Consider the following 22,361-nt stretch of genomic DNA (forward strand, 5'->3'; position numbering starts at 1 on the left):
AAAGGAAACATATGTTGGCTGTGGAGCCTTCTTCAGGTGTGAGAAAGACAGGTCAGTAAGCAAAGATAATTTTCTTTATCTTTGCTTACTGCAGTTTATCTTTGATGACAACATCAAAGATGTTAGGAAGTTTTACAGCTAACAGCTCCACATCAACTTCCTTTTATAACTAACCTCATCAGATCCCTCAACTCCCAACTCTTCCAATTTCTCACTTCAGAGAAGGATAAAAAACTCAATCATCCTCTACAGAGAAAAACCATCAACACCCCTGCCACCTCCACCAATCCTAACCTTGTTTTTACTATACCCTCTGACCTTTCCCTTTCACCCCTTTGCATCCTCAGCTAACATATTTTAAAATTACAATAGACTGTATAGTATTTATGTTTAAAATTAAGGTAAATATGTCAAAATATCAAAATCCAACTGCACAGTGCTATCTTAACAATGCTTGTCAAGTCTCAAACAAACCTGCACAGTATTTTTAAAATATTTCAGCAGAGGATTCAACTGGAGTATAAATGAAGATTCGACGATAATTTGTTTTGGGTGAATATGGTTTTCTGGGGAGTTGCAATGTTGGGCATTATTGGACATTTCTCGGTGACCCTGACACGTGTTACACACTCGCATTTCCTGCAAATATTAAAATGGTTATGGTTTCGCTGAAAAATCCAATCGACTAAAGACAACGTTTACATCGCAAAAGAATCCCGTCCCTGGGTGGACTCGAACCACCAACCTTTCAGTTAACAGCCGAACGCGCTAACCGATTGCGCCACAGAGACTGGTGTGTTCTTTTCTCGAATCAGAGGTTTTCGGTTAAAACAAAATCTCTTACCGTTTATTTTGGTAATATATGGTAATATTTCTTCTGCACTGTTAACCAATAATTGAATTTCATTTTTCGCAAGCTGTGTGAATTTCATCAAAAACAAGTTTTCCAGAAAGGAAATGAACACATGCATTTAACGAAATCAAGCCCTTTGTGATTGCCCGAAATGGTACGTTCTGTACTACAAGATAGGAAGAAAGACACGGCTGGGATTTGAATCTCGGTTCTTTTGTTTAATAGAGAAGCGCTTTAACCAACTAGGCTACGGTGACAGGACACCCATCACCTTTTACAGCCGCTTGGACACACCGCTCTGAGACATCTGCGTTCAGTAAGCGTTTAACCTGAGCTCAGAGCAAATTGCCTCTTTTACATAGCAGCCCCGACACTGAGAAACGAAGAGAACTGGCTTTTATCTGGCATTTCCATGTCCAATGCGTTTGACATCTCCCAAGGGCGACAGAGTTCTTTTGCCACACTATTTCTTCTTCTTTTTTATTTCTGTACGCTTTGATAAAAAACGAGAAATCATGCAAGGGAAAAATGTCTTTTTTTTCATAGACAAAACGTGCACCAGGAAATGTTGTGTTGAGAAGAAATGATTTAACATGATACGTGACCTAATTTATCGGAGCAATTGCTCAACCAGCAAGGTCTGGAGAGGTTGGAGAGTCTGGTGGATGTGATAATTATACGGTGTTGTGAAAGAAAACAGTCTTTCTTTGAATTCTCAGTCAATCGGAATTTCAGTGCGAAACATAAACCCCTTGTCTGATTTAAAGAGATTATATTTTAAAACTCATAAAAAATCAGAAAACACATGTTTCTCACTTTGAAATTTTAGACGGAGCGGTGCATTACTAGTAGCGACGCTGAGCATCCTATGGGGGAATTCAGGTCATGTGAAATGCCAGCGGTTTAATAAACAACGCGTCTGGTTTCGGATCATAAGATTGTAGGTTCGACTTCTACCTGGCTCGTGTAAATTTTTTTCAAGCTCCTCAGTAATAATGTATATTATGTAATGAACCGCACCTGAAAGCAAACGTTGGGTCTGTTTCCTTTGTTTTCCAGCATGAAATAGCAAATCGTTACAAAAAGCAGCTGCTAATGTCCAATAGCGGTTTTTTTTTTTCAAATTACATTTTCAGGCTTCAGACACTTTTTAATAAAACAAAAGTGTCCGGAAACACATTAACTTTCAGGTTTGCTTGAACCTGTATTAAAAAAAGTTATCTGAAACTTCCGGGATTCCATTATCTGATGTAGCTGTCTCTAAAGTTGGACGTGATGTTAAGCAGATGTGAACTGTGCCTTTTCACTTAAAAAAAAAAAACAAAGTTCTTTTTTTCCCCTTCACTCCAATGCTGGAGACTGTAAGCCTGTGTGAGCTCCACACTGCGTGTCCTGTACTGCTCTATTTTGTTTAGATTATCTATGTGGTGTACAGATAGAACTCAACTGCATGGTGTGAATTCCGTGTTCAGGACCAGCAGAACCTGAAAAAGTAACAGCTGACCTCGACATGATTTGAACACACAGCCTCCTGATCTGGCGTCAGACACGCTACCATTGGGGCATGAAGTCATGGCTGTCTGTGCTTTTGAATTCCCCAAAGGAGACAAATGAGCTTCACAAAGAAAAATCTGTGAAGAGCGCAGCTCTTCCGAAGAGAGTCTTTTCTTCCCAGACCACATTTTATTCTTCCTGCGCAGCTCTTGTGTAGGTGTTGTTCTCAATTACAGATCCAGGAACACTGATTGTTTTTTCTATTTTTTTAAATTAAGTACCCCATGGTGCAACGGTAGCACGTCTGACTCTAAATCCCCAAGTTCATTTTCAAAGTATATCGGAGTCAACTGATACTGATCAGGTTCTGCTGCTACTGAACCCGCAGTCTTCACCTTAAAGTTCAATTCCCCAAGCCTTTTGACCTTATATGTCCATCCCTTCTCGTCAAAACTCGTATTTTCACAGGGTACCCTTCAGAAATCGCAGTATAGAATGAAAAAACTCCAGTAGATCTCGGCCGCTGTTGGTGATTTTCCTTTTAAAATAAATGAATCTCTGGAAATTTTACGGAGTGTATCACTTTCACTGAGACCGAGAAGTATTAAGCTGTACATGCGTCTTTGTGGCTCAGTTGTTAACAAAAAGGGTGGTGGTTTGAGCCCCTCCAGGGACGCTATGAGCCTTTTAATGTACACACCCTCCTCACTTCATTTCTCCACGGCCGGTCTTGTATCGCTAACAAATACAGAGCCCGTAGGAGGCAGTAAGCTCGCATATTTTTTTTCTTGTAAAATATACTTTATTTCGAAAAAAACACATCTCAAAAAGAAAACATCTCACACATGTCCATTCTGCCCCATACCGCCTTGGCGAAGGGGCAGCTCCAGAACACGTGCTCCTGAGTCTCCTCGACGAAACACGTGTCCCGGGGGCAATGCGGGTTCCTGGTAAGCGAGTGTCTGTAGAGGACCTCTCTGGTAGCCAGTCTCTTGTGTACGGCCATCCAGTTGAGGTCCTTCAGTTCGTTGTCCAGTTCTTTAGGCTGCGTCCTTTCCCAGACTTGTCTGGGAACTTGCAGCCTTTCGTCGGCGACCAGATGCCCCCTCACCTCTTTGTACAGAGCTCTGTGGTTTGTGCAGAGCTCTGGCTGTCTCGTGGCCTCGTACCTCCTGCTCCACTTGACAGCGTGGGTGTAGAACTTTGGTCGCCTCTCTGCCTTGGGCCCAGTGTTTGACCACTGGACCAAGTGCCTCATCGGGATGGAGAGCCACAGCCTGACAAAGTACTGGTACTTGTGGCCGATGGGCTCCCGCAGCACCCGACAGAGGTTGCAGTAAAAGATGCAGTCGAGTTTCAGGGGGAAATGTGGGACATCTCGACCCCCTTCCTCGACCGGCTGACACATCCGGTTTCTCGTGATGTACTCGTACCTGCCGCCCCAGATGAAGTCGAAGATCATCCCTTGCAGCGCTCGTCTGAGTCTAGCCGGCAGCGGGTACACCACCGCCAGGTAAACCAAAGCCGGCAGGACGTCTGCTTTCAACACCATCACTTTCCCTGTGTAGGACAGCGACCGCGTTTTCCACAGACCCAGCTTGGCGTTCACCCTGGCGATCCTCTCGGTCCAGTTGATGGTCTCGTTGTCCTGGCTCTGGAAGGAAACCCCCAGTATTCTGAGGGGCTCCGTGCAGAGCTCGAGACCCTCCGGCGCCATCGTCCTGTGCTTCCAGGGCCCGAAGAACTTCAGTTTGCTCTTTCGGCGGTAGAGCTTCGACACCGAGGCTCTGGAGTATTGCTCCATGACCTGCAGGGCCCTCCTCAACCCCCTGTCTGACCTCAGGAACAGCGTTGTGTCGTCGGCGTACTGGGAGATCTTCAGGGTTTCCCCCGCGCCTCCCGGTATCTCCAGGCCGTCGATGATGGGGTCCCGTTTCACCGCCTCTGCTAAGGGCTCTGTGAAGAGAACATAGAGAAGGGGTGAAAGGGGGCAGCCCTGTCGTACTCTGGATTCCTGGGGAATGAAATCCCCCAGGATTCCGTTCACGTTCACTCTGCTGCCCACGTCAGAGTACAGAATCTGAATCCAGCGGCTGAAACTCTCTCCGAAACCGAAGCGTTCCAGCACCCTGAACAGATAGCTGTGGTTCACTCTGTTGAAGGCTTTCTCCTGGTCCAGGCTGACCACCATCATGGGCACGTTCCGGTCCTCGGCCCAGGCGATGGCGTCTCTGGTCAGCTGGAGGTTCCAGCTGACGGATCGCCCCTCCACACGTCTGGTCGCTGTGGATGATGTGGGGGAGGGTGGTTCTCAGTCTGCCGGTCAGGAGCTTGGACAGGATCTTTACGTCCACGCAGAGCATCGTGATCGGCCTCCAGTTTTTGAGGTCGGCGGCGTCTCCTCCCTTGAAGAGCAGGGAGATGACGCCCTCCCTCATGGTGTCTCCGAGTTTCCCCCGGCGGAAGATCTCCTGCACCACTTCCACCAGATCTGCCGCCAGGGTGTCCCAGAAGCAGGTGTAGAATTCCTTGGGGAGTCCGTCCGGCCCCGGCACCTTGCCATTCTCCATGGACAAGCACGCCGCCTTCAGCTCCTCGGCCGTTATCGGACCCTCCAAGTCCTCCCTCACCTCCTCCGGTACTCGTGCCTTCAGCCCCTCCAGAAAAGCATCGCCTGCCTCCACCTCCGTCTGCTTTTCTGAAAAGAGCTCCGTGTAGAAAGCGGTGGCCGCTTCTACTTTGTCGCTCTCGTCCAGCACTTCCTCTCCATCTCCCCGTCTCAGGCTGTGGATCACCCTCTTTTTCTGGGCTCCCCGGACCTGGTTGAAGAAATAGGAGGAACAGGTTTCATTATTTTCATAATGCTCCCTTTGTGCCTTGACCAGGAAAGCCTTGGCTTTCTCGGTGTGCAGTTTGCGGAGCCTCTCCTTCAGGTCCCGTGCCCGGGCTGAATTGAAGGCTCCTCCCCCGTTAGCCGAGCTGTACTCCTCCTCGAGTTGCCTCTGGAGACGTGCAGCTTCCTTCCTCTCCCTGGCCGCCTTCCGTCTGCAGTACATCTGCGCCAGGGTTCGGGTCCCGTCCTTCACCGACTCCCACCATTCCACCACGGAGCTGTAGCCGTCTCTCAGATCAACCCAGCTCACGTAGTCTTTCCGGAACAGTGCCCTGAAGTCGTCTTCCTCCAGTATCTCCCAGTTCAGCTTCCAGTACCCACGACCGAATGCCGGCAGGCTGGTGTTAGCCACCACCGTCAAGCGACCGTGGTCGGAATACCACGCCGGGGACACCGTCGCCGATTCCAGGGAGCAGGTCGTGTGCAGGAAGATGTAGTCCAGGCGGCTGCACACTCCCCGGGAGTTTTTCCAGGTCGTTCCGGCGTCGTTAGGGCGGCACCGTCTGAAGCCGGCTACCAGGGAGAACTGCTTGAGTAGCGACTCCAGCTCTGCCGAGCTAGCGTCGCTCCCCTTCTCCCGGTCGACGTTGAAGTCCCCGCCGAGCACCATCTGTCTGTTGGTGGTGCAGCAGCTGGCCAGGTCAGCAAACACTTCCTTCAGGATAGAGGGTTCTGTTGGAGCATAGACGTTAATTGCTCTCAACTTCTGCCCCCTCCAGTCGATGTCTGCGACCAGGATCTGGCCCTGCACCACCGAGAAGGAGGAAACCAGCGTCATCTCTGGGTTTCCGAGGAGAATTCCCACTCCGGAAGAGTGGACCCCTCCTACGCTCCAGCATGATTCTCCCTTCGTCCATTCCCTGGTGAATGTCAGCTTGTCGCTTTCATCCTTCAGGTGGACCTCCTGTAAGAAACAAACTGAGAAAGACTTTGAGGCCAGATCATGAAAGACTCCCCGTCTTTTCACGGGGTCTCTCAGCCCTCTCACGTTAGTTGTTAGGAAGGTTAGTTTCACAGTCATGGTTAAACTAGTGAAAGTTAAACCTCCTCTCTGTACTTACAGTTGAAACTTGGGAGTCTACATCTGGGCACTGTTTAGCCTAGATGTAACTCCTCTCGTTCGGGTCCTGGGGGGAATATGCTGGGCTCCCTCCAGGTTTCGCTGGGGACTGAAATGTAAACATGCTGGACAGGTCCAGCCCTACCATCAGTCCGGGCTCCAGGCCGGCTTCGAAATAATCCTCGTCGTCCTCGAGGATACTCTCCGCCACCGCTTCGGGAAGGCTCCTTTCTTCCCTTTCTCCAGGAGTTTCGGGGGCCTCAAGTTTCTCCTGGGCCTCGGGGGAAGGGGGCTCCAATTTCTGGGCTGCCTCTTCCTGTTGTTCCTGGGCCTCGGGGGAGGGGGTTCCAACTTCCTGTGATGCCTCTTCCTGTTGTCCCTGGGCCTCGGGGGAGGGGGTTACCTCTTCCTGGGCTGCCTCCTCCTTTTGTCCGTGGGACTCGGGGGAGGGGGGTTCCGTTTCCTGGGGAGCCTCCTCCGGTTGTTCCTGGGCCTCGAGGGAAGAAAGTTCCGTTTCCTCTAGGACGAGGAAACGGTTTTCCCTTACCACTCTTTTTTTCTGTCCTTCCGAAAGTGGGTCCACCCTGGGTCTCTTCTCCCGCTATCGCTTTCCCTTTTTGCTGGGAGTTATCCAGGACCCTTACTCCGGTCGGCCGTCTTGTCCCTCTTCCTGGCGGCCATCTTGTGGCACCGATGCGGCTGGGGGTGTGGCCTCGGCAGTTTCGGTTCTCAGCGGGGGAGGTGCGGGTTCTTTGTTCTCAGCCCTCTCCCTTTGTCTGGAGACCGGTTTCTGCCTGCCGGCTTCCACCACCTGCGCAAACGAAGGTTTGCTTACCTTACATTGGCGAAGGAGGTGTCCCTCGGCGCCGCATCCGTCGCACTTTTTGGCTGCCCGGCAGGTTTTTGCCAGGTGCCCGTCCTCATTGCAGTTGTGACATCTGACGATGTCACATGTGTTTGTCTTGTGGCCGGACTGTCTGCACTTGCTGCAAAAATCCGGCATCTTGGGGTAGTAGAGGTACCCCCTGTCGGCTCCGATGTTGAAGCGAGCCGGGGGGTGCTGGAAACCGTCAACGCCCTCTGGGTCCTCCTTCAGGAGGACTCGGTACTGGCGTTTGCCGTACCAGACGCCTTTGTCCCTGATCTCTGTCGGTTTTCCCACCACGGTTACATACCTCCCTAGGTACGCTGTTACCCGTTCCGCTGGTACGTAGGGATTGTATGTGCAAACCGTGATGGTCCTCTGATTCGTCTTCCTCATCGGCTCCGGCCTGTAATCAGAGAAACCAGGGTGCTTACCTTTCTCCCTGATCAGTCTCGTTGCCTTTTCGTACGATGCATCCGTAGCCATGTAGGCCTCCATGTATCTCTCTGCCTTGTTGTCCTGGAGGCAGTAGAGATCTCCGGCCACCAACTGCAAGATCCCTCGCAGGAAGGTCATAAAGAAGGCCTTTGCAGTCGGCATCGGCTCCGTCTTCTTTGTCCAGTGGAACCGGATCAATGTCCTCTTGTCTGCCATCTCTGAGGGAGAAAAAAAAAAAGGAGGGAAAGAGAGAGAGCAAAGGGAGCAGCGAGGGAGCCCTGGCCTTTGTCCTTGTGGGCAAAGCCCAGCTAGGTGCAGGCGCAGGAGGAGAGAGAGAGAGGAGAGCGGAAAGTGCTTCCGGGTCTCAAGGAAGAAAGCAAGCACCGCGGGCAGGCCACGTGTACCTGCTCCCAGCCAAGAGGCCAAGGAGGCAGAGAGAGAGAGAGCGAGAGAGAGAGGGAGCGGATAGCGCTTCCGAGCCTCGAGGTGGAAAGCAAGCACCGCGGGCAGGCCACGTGTACCTGCTCCCAGCCAAGAGGCCAAGGAGGCAGAGAGAGAGAGAGCGAGAGAGAGAGGGAGCGGATAGCGCTTCCGAGCCTCGAGGTGGAAAGCAAGCACCGCGGGCAGGCCACGTGTACCTACTCCCAGCCAAGAGGCCAAGGAGGCAGAGAGAGAGGCAGAGAGAGAGGCAGAGAGAGAGGGAGAGAGAGCGAGAGAGAGAGGGAGCGGATAGCGCTTCCGAGTCTCGAGGAAGAAAGCAAGCACCGCGGGCAGGCCACGTGTACCCACTTCCAGCCAAGAGGCCAAGGAGGCGGAGCAAGAGAAAGGGGGAGGGGAGAGGAGAGGAGAGAGCAGAGAGAGAGAACGTTGATGCCGGATTCCACCCAGCTCAGCTGCTGCTTGGCCTTAACCCCCTAGGCTCAACCTAGAGCGATACCAGCTCAAGCACTCTTCAGAATCTTCGATCGCCTTCTAGACCTTTGGAAAGACAAGAACTGCGGGCATGCCACTTGAACTTGATCTTAGCCAAAAGGCCGAGAAGGCATAGGTTTCTTTACGGCATTCCTGAACTCTTTGCACTAATGAGCCCGGGCCTTTTTCCCGTCTCGCCGCTACGCATATGGGTCTTTTTCCGCTCTCCTACTCCCCATGGCTAGTCCCTTTGGACGTCCGTGACAGGTGCCCCTTTGGAATAGTTTTCAGAAAATGTGAGAAAAGGAAAGTTATGTACAGTAAGCTCTCACACACAGCTCTCAAACACAGCATTAGAGATTGGAATCTGATTGTAAAAAAAAACTGCCCGTCTCCCTGGCATTTAACGTTGCTGTTGTTTTTATTTTACATATTGTTAGCATTTTAATGAATTGTTAAAAGATTTATACACAAATCGCTAAATACAAAACGAAAAAAACCCAACTGTATGCAATTGACCATTCATATTCCTGAATTTTAAATCCCTGTGTTTATCTGTGTCCAAGTGCCTGGTGCAGCTATTTTGAAAGCATACCTCAAGGAGGACTTTACACGCAGTCTGGGGTATTTAGCTTGTACTGTGTGCCCTGTTTGCCTTTGTAAGCATTTGTTTAAAAAATAAGTTCACAATACGATAAAAACAGAGAAAGCACAAACTTAATAATATAACGATTCAAAATCAAAACCAAATCATATGAAGAAAAATCATATGACCAAATCATAAAGAAAAAGAGTCAATTTCCGCCTGCACTGATATCCCTTCAAATGTTTTAGAAGAACTCTTGACGTTAATAGAGTAGAAGCCTGCATTTCTTCTACTAAACGAGACTATGGGGAGTGAGTATTTTGATGTCGAACTGGGATTTAAATAAAGAGGAACACTACACTACATTGGGCTACGCGTGTGACAAAACGTTTATTTTAGACCTCTCGATAGCTCAGTTGCTAGCTCTTAAAACTGTAGAAAAAACAGCGAGTATGTCTTATGTCCCTGGTCTGAATCCAGTTTGAAGGATGGTGTTTTCTTGTTCCTTAATCAAAAAGTGAAAATTGCGAATTTGTCTTTCACTTTGACGTTCACCCGAAAGCTCAGTATACAAAGAAGTAGAGGCTCCTGTTCTGAATAATTCCGCTCTGAGACACCTGCGTTAAGTTAGCGCTGAGTCGGCTGGCTGAGCATGTTGCCTCCTTTACATTCAATAGGAGCCCCGACACTAAGAGAAACGTACAGAAATGGGTTTTATCGGGAACTTTTCATGTCCAATGCACTTGACATCTCCCACGGGCGACAAAGTTCATTTAGGACACCTTTCTTTCTTTCTTCTTTCAGCAGGAGTACAATAATGGCAACAACATGTTTGGAGTTCGGCATTTCATTTAGTCTGCGGAAACATCGTATCGGAATGAACTACCTGAGATAAAAGAGTAATTGCGGCTTCAGATCGTTTTTACAGAGCATTGCGTTGTTCTGTTCATGCTGACTACACGCTTTAGATATGTCATTTACTGCAAGCGTTGCTTTTCCAGGTTTTTCTGAAATTCCTCGCATTTGAGCCAGCACTAAAATATTTCATTCCCGTCGCTGAATACATCGTGGAAACGGTATTTGCAACGGAATGCTGTCACACATGAAACCTTTTTGTTATTCGGTTCTGAAGTTTGAAAATGAAAATAAAACGGGGGTCACCTCATAGGCTTGAAAGAAGTCCAAGCAGCATAAAAACCCATGAATTCTCACAAATTGCATTGTGCTGCAACTTTCTTCTGCTGCTGTTATAAATCAGCCTTAAACATTTGAATGCATACCTTACTGCTGCTAATCACATTCACATGTTTATGAAGCTTTTTTCTGTCCGTTATGTTTTTGCTAAGCAGTTTCTCCGTTTTCCTCGTACTGTGATTGTCAGCGAGCACAACAAGACTGAAACAGTGTAAAAGCAGGCAAAAAAGACAGGGTAAAACGCCTGACTGTCGGGAGTGGGATTTGAACCCGTGCCTCTATTTGGAGAGTGAAACACAAAGCTTAAAAGACACGAAGCTGTGAATTTGCTGTTTTAAACCGCTCGACTATCCTGAAAAAATGTGTGCTGATTGCACCAGTCGCATCCAATTTTCTGTAACTTTAGGATGATTGATACGACTGGACAAACACAATTTGTGGCGTTTAGCATGACATGGAAAACGGTACCAGAGCATTCGGGTCCGGACTACCAGACTCAGAAACAGTTTTTACCCCGCACTATCAAACTATTAAACTCCCAGCCTCTCTCACTCTCTCCTCACCTCTCACCTATGATCTGAACCTCACGGTGCCTTCTTTCTTACCAAAAACCCAAACACACATTGAAAATCTACCTCTACCATACATGTCAAAAGCTCACTCCCCATCATTTCTATCCCTTTATTTCATTCTTTTGATGCATGTTTTTGCACATAACCTGTTACCTTTTTGTTGTTTTGCACGCTGCCTGTTGTTTTTTGCACATCGGCTGTTGTCTCTGTCTTTCTTTTGTTATACAATTGTATTGTTGTTGTGTTTTCTTCTCTGTACTACTTATGTCCGAGAGCTTGCTAAATAGCATTTCGTTATACCATATACCTGTGTATGAGTATAATGACAATAAACTTGAACTTGAACTTTAAACTTGAACTTGAACTTGACATAGTCTTGCAGGCAGTATATTATTTTATCGTTTACTCGTTTAAAAAAACACGGTCTTCTCGTTTCTAAGTCAGATTTTTAGTGCTTTCGAACGTTCCTTCCAACCTGGACTGACAGCTCACCCGATCTGTTTGTGATCAGACCATGGAGTCGGGGGCTGTACAAAGCGCACGTTCCTTCCCAATGCTGAGGCGATCATTCAGAAGATGGGTGTGAAGAGAAACAAGCTTTGTCGACTAAAAAACAAGGCAGGATATGCAAGAATACTAATCACTGGCGACAGTTATGCTCTCTTACTATTGAGATCCCTACATTGTGAGTTTTTTTAAGACTTTGAAACTAAAGGAAAGCGGTGACAAATGAAACAGGCACGGGTGGGGTTTGAACCCACGCTCTTCGGTTTACGAGACCGACACCTTACCACTTGGCCACCGCGCCTACTTGTAAGCATGGGAATAAGGTTGTTCAAATTATTTTTTTCTGAATCTGGTTTACATCGCCAAATGTAAACCGGAGGCAGCAACAACAATAAAAGGGATACTTGTCCTTAAACTCGGACGTGATGTTCTGCAGACATGTGCACAATGTCCTGTTTTCTTGCAGTGTAGACATTTTGCTGTTCACGCTCCGCATTCATCTGCTTTGTGCGTTGTTAGTCCGCACCTGTAACATGTAATGTCAGCCGTCCCCTGTTCTTCTATTTCTCTAGCATGACTGCGTCCTGCTGCTCGGCTTTTGTTTGTAAAGTTTGAGCGAGCACCCCGTTCAGTGTCACTTTGTCACTGTGGTCAGAAAGCATTCTTGATTCTGCTTGAGCTGCTTCATGAATTCTAGCGACTGTAAGAGCTCTTTCTAAAGTCAGCCCTTCCTCCTGCAGCAATTTATAGTCTCTTATGTGCACATTTTTCCACAAGTTGATCTCTTAACATGTCAGTTTCCAATACTCCAAAGTCACAAGATTTAGCCAGTTCTCTTAGTGCAGTCACAAAAGCATCAACAGATTCGTCCTGAGACTAAGTTCTCTGCCTAAATTTATGCCGTTCTAAAACCACTTTTCTCCGCGGTGTAAAGGAAGCGTCTAAGACAGCTACAGTCTTTTTCTCCAGGGAGGTTGGCAACAATCCGCTGCACGGGAGCCCCGATACAGTGCAGTAATGTAGCACGTCTCACGGCATCCTGAGCTTCTGTAGATCCACTGGCTATTTAACAAAATCTGTACGACTCCATCCATATCTTGTATTCCGTATACAAATCCGGAGCTACGAGGTTCAGTGGAAGCGGTGGAAAAAGCTGGGCATAAGCAAAGCTTCTCGGCACGGATGCCATATCTTCCATGGCGCAAGCTAAACGAAGTTCGTTTCTACCAGCAAGAGAACTAAAATCCGCACTGCACTCGCTTTGAGTCCGTCAAGCACTCATCTCTCGTCGCCTTCAATGTTTTGTATCTTAATAAAAATACGTTTTTATATTATTTTAACTATTTTGTTAACTACACAGATCATGCCCTTACACCATATTGTAACGCTTACGGCCGACAGGCACTGTGTAAGAGCCGGCGTACCAGAGCGGGTGACGTCACCGCCCTTCCCTGTGATAGCAGGACCACAGCTACTGGGCTGTAAAGAGATCTCTCTTTAGCTCACGGGGCTAGGTCGCTGCAGAGAGACGCGGAAGTCCCGGGTTCGAGCCACCTATACTTTGGGCCGACCAGATGCGGCAAGGGCGCCCGCCTGAGCCCCCGTTGCGTTACAATATATTCCCGCCTTCTACCTTCGTAAGTTCTTGTAAATATTCTGAAGTGAGAGATAACTTTGAAGATTTACACTCTATTTAAATGTTATTTCACTTAATTTCAGTTCTCTTCACTCCCCGGGATAACTGAACTCACAATCGCATACTGAAGGCTTTACATGCATTATCTGTGATACAGCTTCTAATAAGAATGGAATGAAAGTGTATTAATAATAAATGACATTGTTTTAAATAAATGTGTATTGATAAACTTCATAATTAATAAAAGTGGTGTGACAGGAAAGCAAATTAAATATTACAATGATATTCCAAGCAACTGATGCGTAAATTCATTATGTCGCGACAATTTTATTCCCACTATAAAGGGTAATATTCTAATGTAGATCCAGTGTTCCCCTTAGTCTGCTTCTGAATGTCTTCATTTCAGTCTGTCCTCTATTTCAGTAACCTCTAGAGGGCGCAGGATTGGGTTCCTTGAAGTGAAGAACAGGTTAATTAAGGAGCTGTGGACTGATTTCTGCGGCCGAGTTCGTTGTAGTCTTAAGTTAAAGAATTCTTCGATTTTAAGAAAAAAGACAGGTATGTTTTGTGTCTCATGCCGATCCTCTTCTCGATCCAAATGAAAGGTTTAATATGATCCCTCGAGAAAGAAAAGAGTCAATTTCCACCTGTAATGATTGATGGCACACCAAACATTTTGTAATATCCCCGGAAGTGTATACAGTAGAATCCTGGTTCGTAGCTTAAATTCAAGGTAACCAAGACTAAGGAAAAGAGTTGGAAACTTGATGTCTTACTGGGATTTAAATAACCTGGAACATTTCACTACATTGTGCAGTGTGTGCGAGGAAACAGCTCCTGTTATCCCTTCGATAGCTCAGATGGTAGAGCGGAGGACTGTAGTAGGAACACCTGGGAATCCTAAGGTTGCTGATTCGACTCCGGCTCGAAGGAAGGCGACTTTTGTGTACTTTAATCAAAGACAATAAATAACTATCACTCACATGTTGATCAGAAGCTCAATAAATGATGAAGCAGAGGCTCCTGTTCCGAATTCCCTTCACGTCTGATGGTCTTGTTTTGACCGAGATCAATCTAAATTGGTGGAAGGGATTTTAACTAATCTGGTCTTTGAATTCAGGGACTGCTCTATCTGCTTTGTAATTCAAAAATAGATACCAATGTCAAGTTTTTTGTAGATAAAGTGTTGTCTGTTTTCAAAAGTTAGGCACTTAATTGGCTTTATGATTTGGTATTGATTTTGTATAGTTATATTATTACATTTGTGCTTTCTCTGTTTTTATCGTATTGTGAACTTATTTTTTAATCAAATGCTTACAAAGGCAAACAGGGCACACAGTACAAGCTACTCTGCACTTTTGGGAGTATAACAGGTTCGATATAAAATCGCAAAAATGTAAAGGGGAAAATACCCCAGACTGCGTGTGAATCCCTCCTTGAGGTAGGCTGTTGTTCTATTGTTAGATAAATACGACGTACTGTGCACAAAATGCTGCATAAAACAACCTGATATTTTAATAATTATTATTTTATAATTTGATAAGTGTGAGGCCCCGGATTCAGTTCACGTTATCTTCAGTCCTAATTTTTTTTAAACATGAGATCTTCCCTTCCTCTAGTTGAAGTCACACGATGAGAGCGATTTTTTTTTTCCACGTTGCGATCCAAACAGTCTGACAGTGACCAAACCAGGACGGATTCTGCTGGGAGCCGGACTGAGGTCATTCTCACTCCCTGTGCTGGTACACCTTATGTAATTTTCACAATTGCGATAGACTTCTTTAAAAAAAAAGTAGATATAGCCCTGAAAAAAAGCCTTAGCTTTATCAGTTTTTACATTAATCGATTTTGAATCTAAGATCGAATTTTTAATAGGTTCAATTTATATTTAAATTGAAATATAGCATGCATACCTAATCCACCAACGGGCAGAGCAATATTTTATGGTGGATTTGTATGGGCATCTGTATGATACCACTACAGCACTGGCGCAGGTGCAAAATCCACTTTCACACGACTTTTTCAGTGTCTTCTCTCTCACATGATCCGGAGCGCAGGAGCTTATATCGTTCAAATGTTATTGATTGCTGATCGTTCAGTGGGGGTCCGGATGTGTCTGTGCGGCTGAAACCGGACGGCACCGTCCCAGTGGGCAGTGATTCGTCGAATATACGTATATATCACGGCGAAAATACGGCTATACTTATATATACGTTGTCGCGACGTATAATCAACGTCGAATTGCAACCGTAAAATCGACAACATTAATAAATGCATATATAACGTCGAAAACACATCTGACACAGTCCCTGAGGCTTTTTACTGTTAATGTCTTGTGTGCCGCAACTAGGAGTATACAGCAATCTGCATCGTGCACGAAGTAAATTATTTTTGCAGTAATTACTTTATTTACACGTGTATACTAAATATAGTATATGAATGAATGAATATGAAGTCCCACCCTACATCGACATTAAAAGAAATTAAGGAGCACAAAATGCATTACTTGAAGAATGCATATGCAAGGCAGGGGGCCAGGAGATCTGGACACTGAAAATAATAAGTTTCTGGTTCTAATTGTTAGGACAATTAGACAGGGTTTGCAAATGGTGGACAAAAATCGTCTTAATTTCCATTGTAATATTTTTTTTCTTGGAAATGTAGAAGTTGTGCAATTTAAAATTTATATTTGAATCAAAATGTAATTAGTGTTTGTCATTACTATACTGTATATTGCCATGTTACCAGAATTTGTAGCTGAAGTTTAAGACTAGTTGTGTTTTTTTATGATTATTGCCCATATGTTGATTGTTGATCGATTGTATACAATGTATAATTTGAAATACATATTTTTCAGGTGTGAATGTGTATTTTCTGAATAAATTTCTAAACCAAATCATTGGCTTGATTTACTAGTTTCTACACCAGTAAAACCTATCTTTGATGTATAATAGACCTCTACTCATAAACGTATAATAGACCTCTAAAGTTATCCGTATAATAGACCTCTAACCATATACGTATAATAGTCCTCTAAAGTTATCCGTATAATAGACCTCTAAATTTATCCATATAATAGAACTCCAACCATTTATGTATAATGAACATCTAATCATAGACGTATAATTGACGTATAACAATAGACGTATATTAGAATTTCATTCTAGACGAATTGCAGACCACATTTATACGTCTAAGGTATGCGTTTAAGACATATATTATACGTCTTTTGCCCACTGGGGTGTATCAGGCTCCGCTGCACAGCAGCGTAAGTATAAGTGTATAGATGAAACCTTTAATGTATTGTTCGGTTTCAATCAAAATGCTTTACTACTACAAGAGAGAAGTATAGTAAGAAGGATGGAACAAAATGATTTATTGGAAGAAAACTGTCACGCCCTCTGCAGCCAGAGGGCGCTCCTTCTCTGTCCTGTCCCTAGTTTCCGGTCTGCTGTCCTTCCTGTCCCTCTCTTTCCCTTGGGCTATATATTTCCGGGTCTTGCTCTCTGTCCTGGCTCAGCATTGATGTTCGGATGTCCTGAGACCCGCCTAGCACCAGGGCGCCCCACGTCCGCTCCCTGAGGGCATAGGTTTCTATACGGCATTCCTGAACTCTTTGCACTATGAGCCCGGGCCTTTTTCCCGTCTCGCCGCTACGCATATGGGTCTTTTTCCGCTCTCCTGCTCCCCACGGTTAGTCCCTTTGGACGTCCGTGACAAAAACGTTTTTTATTTATAAGCTCGTGTCATCCAGCTCTAATACAAAAGCGACTCGCATCTTCAGCCCTTTTTTTGTTTGTGATCATTAATTTCTTTAGTTATAATCAACATTGAACTTTTTTAAAAATTAAATGACAATAATCAAACACGCAGACAGATTTTTTGAAAGTATTAGGAGTTGACAGGGTGCCCCTTCGGAATAGTCGTCAGAAAATGTGAGAAAAGGAAAGTTACGTACAGTAAGCTCTCATACACAGTATTCGACATTGGAATCTGATTACAAAAAAACTACCTGTCTCCCCAGCATTTATCGGTGCTGTTGTTCTCTGAGTTCTCTTAAGAAATACCAAATTATCTCCTAATTGCGACTTGCTCGCTGAATGATCTCTCAAGAAATCCCGAGTGAGATTCAACAGGTGTTTCCTGCAACAGCCACGACAAGTGTGAAGACGTTCTCTGGATTTCCCGAATATGACGTTAAATTAGTTCAAATCATTTACCAGGCTTCCCACGTACAAAAAGGCCCAAGGACTCCAGCAGTCTTACAACCACTGTCCTGTTTGTCTCACCAGACACGATCTCTATTCTGTTGTAATCCACGATGACCCCGTTCTTCAGGTGATTTATCATGTCCTTCCTCGCCTGTTGAGAGGCCATCCTGATCTCCTCTGCCGTGGCGTGCTTCATACACGCCCTCTTCAAGTGAGCAGGAAGCTGATCAAAAGTATTCAGGCACACCTTGCACACCAGGGGAATCCTTGCAGGTTTCCTTTGAAAATAAATAATATAATTTGTGTATAGAAACAAGCTAAGACTGATTTCTTAAATTATCCTTAATTTTCTCTCTCATAGTTTGAGCATAATGATTTTATTGTATTTATATCAGACTTGCTCATTGCTCCAAATGAAATAATGGCTTAATATAAAAAAGTGAACTCTTACAGATGCAGCCATTCAAAATGCGCGGTAAAAACCCGCGGTACGGTAACCTACCCACAAGCCACCGCGGGGCACCGGAGCATACCGCAGGGCAAGTGATTGGCTGGCCAAAATGACCGACAGGGGCACTCGTGGTGCATTGGTTGGTAGTGCAAAGATTGAATCATTTAATGTCTTTACTGTGCACATTTTAATCCACTTAGTTTTGAATATTTATATGGATTTTACCACTAAAGGGAAATTTTAGTAGCTGAGCATAAAAAGAAGAGGAGCATAACGCATCTGAAGGTCATAAACGATATTAATTTAAAACATTACTGTATGTATGTAAACTGTACTGTGTATGGCTGGTCTTGGTAGTTTAAAGAAAAAATACACACCAGTCTTCCATTTCTCCCTAAACATTTTAAGCATGAAAGTTTTATGAAACGGTACCCAAATATGCGATTGCTGTATAGAATGAATTTTAATTAAAAAAAAATATTTAACACGAACATTAAGCTGTTTACATCTTCCGCCTGAGAACAGTCACCCGTTGCTACCCAACGCAGAATGGTGATTGGCTGACACCATCTGACACCCCTCTGATTGGAGAAAAAAGACGTGCTGGCGTGCTATACCAGGAAGAGGATTCTTTCCATTCAAAACGTGTATTTTAAAAGTTTAAGAAGTAAAAACCTTACAGCGTACACAGATTTCTAAACTGATCAGGATCGTTATCTTTGTCTTATGCATAATAATGTTCACCGCTCTGTCCAGCAAATTAATAATAAACTTTATTTTATATAGCGTTTTAAACGAATAAGTAATTAGATTGCTCATAAACCTAATCACTTGCTTTTTCTTTTTATTTAGGCTCAGATTACAACTATAGATCGAATTATTAATAACCATAATAACAACCAACCAACAAAAACAACCATATAAACATAATGGTGGTGCTGGACCTTCCAGTTTTATTTATTTATTTTTTAATCGCGTAACATAAACATATTACCGTATGCAAACTGTACTGTATACAATATGTACATGTATATTTAATGTCTTAACTGTGCCCGTTTAAGTATTGAATATTCATATCTAATTTTACCACTGAAGGGAAATCTTAACATAAACATACAGTATATGGCTGGTCTCGGTACTTTAAAGAAAAAAATACACACCGGTATTCCATTTCTCCCTAAACATTGTAAGCTTCGAAGTCTTTAACTAACGTGATACCGGAGTCAACGAGCATACTTTTAGAATTTGATTAAAAGGGAATATAATATGGAATCGCGTATCTCAAGAAATTAATAACGATATAATTATATTCATGTTGCAAAAGAACTGCAACGGACATAAAAACTCCCTTGCATGGTTTCATTACGACCAGAATCGGTCTTGAGATATTTTTAACTTGATTTACAGTATTTGAGAGGTATGTCTTAACACCGATACTACAGTGCTTAAGTACTGCTCACGTATATGTTTCTAGGTTTATATTATGCATTTCATACGGTCAAATTACTTTTGAGCAATAAGAAGCGAGAAACGGTATGCGTTTTACTTTCGTTTTGTGCTGGGACCCGTGGATTGATTAGAGATATCAAGTACATACAAGTCATTTTTTAAATGTTGTAGTTCGTCTTGAAAAAATGTTACGAGTACATCATCTATCAACAATTACACAGGTTCTGTTTCCATATTGCGGATTTTGGTTACGTAATATTATTTTCTAGATTTCACGTTGTGAATATGATGGGATGTCTGATGGGATGTTTCTAAAAATCCATCCTCTGTAAAACGTCTTCTCCAGTTGTCCTGCATATGTATTCGCTAATGAAGCTGTGTGTTCTGAGCCTAGATCTCTACATTTCTGTATGAACCAGCTTAGAGGGCTAAAGACAGCTTGTGTTTAAATTGAGTGTAAGGCAATTTATGCTTCTAAAGTCATGGTCGGCATTTATCTTTGTACTGTGTTGTAAACTTGTTCTGTGCCAAGTCACATTATTTTATAGCGTTTTTAAAGCGTTATCAAATACGGTGTTACTGTAGTTTACTGAGTCCCATGTCACATGGTCTGTGATTGAAACCTGTAAAACCGGTTTAATTCGTCACAGCCAGCACTCTTCAGGTGTGAGAGTCTTCTGCTCAGAATGAAACGCTAAAATGTTTGTGTATATTCTAATGGTAGTGGGGGCGGGGTGTGTGGGAATAAGTTTGGTTGAAACATTTTCTCTGAAAGCATTTTCTTCTTGTAACCGATCTTGTTACAGCATGTTACAGTTTACTATTATTAACCATATTAATTTTAAGTGCTTAATGTAAAATCTTGTAAAAATATATTTTCATTGTTCAAATATACATTAAGTCTGACTATCATATAATAAGTTAAATACAAAACTAAAGAAAAAATAGGGTTAAATATAATTCAAAATATTTTGCTAACAATGTTAACTGTTTATGAATAATAAAATGTATTAACTAAGGAGTAGGATGGCACAGTTGTTAGTATGTTTTTTGTTTTTTTTAACCCAATCTCCGGGAAACCATTAGTACGATGGTGAATCGGAGATTCTCAACCCTTGCTGCGTACGACTGGAAAAGAATTCGTGATCGGATCAACGAAATGCTTCGTAGGAGGAGGCAGTCTTTTCCTCTTGTCTAACAGTCTGTCCACAAACAAAACATTCCTGTTAGACAAGAGGAATTGAAAAAAAAACAATGTTGTCAATGAAAACCGGTGTGTGTGTCTCTCCCTGCTGGATGTCCCTCTCACAAACTGCTGAATGAATAAAATAATTTTATTGAAAACGAGTTTGCGATTGTCTGGTCTTTAAATTCTGTAGATACGCGATTCCATATTATATTCCCTTTTAATCAAATTCTAAAAGTATGCTTGTTGACTCCGGTATCGCGTTAGTTAAAGACTTCGATGCTTAAAATGTTTAGGGAGAAATGGAATACTGGTGTGTATGTTTTCTTTAAAGTACCGAGACCAGCCATATACTGTATGTTTAAGTTCCAAAATTAATATCGTTTATGGGCTTCACACGCGTTGCAGTATGCTCAGGCACTAAGTAAAAGGAGATGCTTCGTATTGCTTGACTAATTTTAAAAACTAAGTTATAAATATAAAAATTGCAGGCGCTGCTCTGGTGCGTCGGCTCCTACACAGTGCCTGTCTGCCGTAAGCGTTACAATATACATACAGTACCCAACACTGCTTGTACCCATCTGTCATGTAAATAAAACACCTTGAATTGAATTGAATTGAGGGGAGAAGGGGGGGATACTAAAGCCAATACTGGCTCAATGGGCTTTGACGTGCTAATGCGTTAACGGTCCGGGTGTGGCAGGCTTCCAATGTCAACTCGACTCGATTAGAAGACAATGAACGTATTTTAGCCCTAAATGAATTAATAGCAAACATGGTTTACATAAAATACATTTTTCCAAGAAAGTTTATAATAATACGATCTATAGTTGAAATCTGAGCCTACTTTAAAAATAAAGGAAAAGCATTTTCAAAGAGCAATCACGCTGTGTTTATGAAGAAAAAGTGATTAGGTTTATGAGCAATCTAATTACCTATTCGCTTAAAATGCTATATAAAATAAAGTTTATTTAGAGATGAATGATCAGTGTCGCAGTTTAAATAATGTGAGTCAGGAAACTAACACAGCGCCACCGGATTTAATAACGCAATAAAAACGCTATAAAATAATGTGACACAGTACAGCACAGTACAACAATACTGACCATGACTTTAGAAGCATAAATTACCTTACACTCAATTTAAACACAAGCTGTCTTTCTGTATGAACCTCTAAGCTGGTTCATACAGAAAATGTAGAAATGCATTAGCCTGATCATGATTAAAAAACACATAATTAAACACGCGTTTGCGATTTAAATCAGAACACGATTTAAATCAATATAAATGTTTATATTGTAACGCATACTGTCCCGCCTCCATTTCTCTATAACAATTTACTGTTGCACACACACACACAATAGAAGCAGGAACCACTGTCAGAAGGGAAGATATATTCAAAATATCGCAAATATCGATCATGTTGCGATATTTTGAAATATAAAAGTCAATTGATTGTCCATAATATCGCTTACCTATTTTTTCGAAGAAATGTTTGTTAAAATAAAAGTCCAGCACCAGCTGGATTCGAACACACAACCTACCAGTTGGAAGTCACGCACCTAGACCAGTAGGCTACAAGACAGCTCGCATGTTCAGGTAGGCGAAACAGCCTTACACAGTCCTGCCGCAGTACACGGATATAATCATACCGTTATTAAATTCTTTAGATACGCGATTCCATATTATATTCCCTTTTAATCAAATTCTAAAAGTATGCTTGTTGACTCCGGTATCACGTTAGTTAAAGACTTCGAAGCTTACAATGTTTAGGGAGAAATGGAATACCGGTGTGTATTTTTCCTTGTGATATTTTAAGCTCTAGTTGAATGATAGGTGTCGCATTTTAAATCATTTTCGTAGCTAGAAATTATGAAACGCCCTGTTAAAAGCAAGGAAGTTTTTATGCCCCGTTGAAGTAAAACAAAATGCCTGACAAAGTATGGCTTGGACAGATTCCAAGTGCTTGTACAAATGTGCTAAAGAAATTATACTTTGAGTATACAGCTTGTCCAAAGTCATCCATTATTAATACTATTAGTAATATCTTCAGT

General features: G+C 43.5%; 2 non-coding genes across 2 annotated transcripts; both read right to left on the reverse strand.

Moving 5' to 3' along the window:
* Positions 1 to 717: 717 nt before the first annotated feature.
* On the reverse strand, positions 718 to 791 carry trnan-guu (transfer RNA asparagine (anticodon GUU)). The gene has a single exon. It is a non-coding gene; the product is annotated as a tRNA-Asn (tRNA).
* Positions 792 to 11,603: 10,812 nt separating this feature from the next.
* Positions 11,604 to 11,675, reverse strand: trnat-cgu (transfer RNA threonine (anticodon CGU)). The gene has a single exon. It is a non-coding gene; the product is annotated as a tRNA-Thr (tRNA).
* Positions 11,676 to 22,361: the final 10,686 nt, after the last annotated feature.

Source organism: Lepisosteus platostomus, chromosome 5 (genome assembly GCF_059453375.1).
Source record: "Lepisosteus platostomus isolate fLepPlt1 chromosome 5, fLepPlt1.hap1, whole genome shotgun sequence".
Lineage (NCBI taxonomy): Eukaryota > Metazoa > Chordata > Actinopteri > Semionotiformes > Lepisosteidae > Lepisosteus > Lepisosteus platostomus.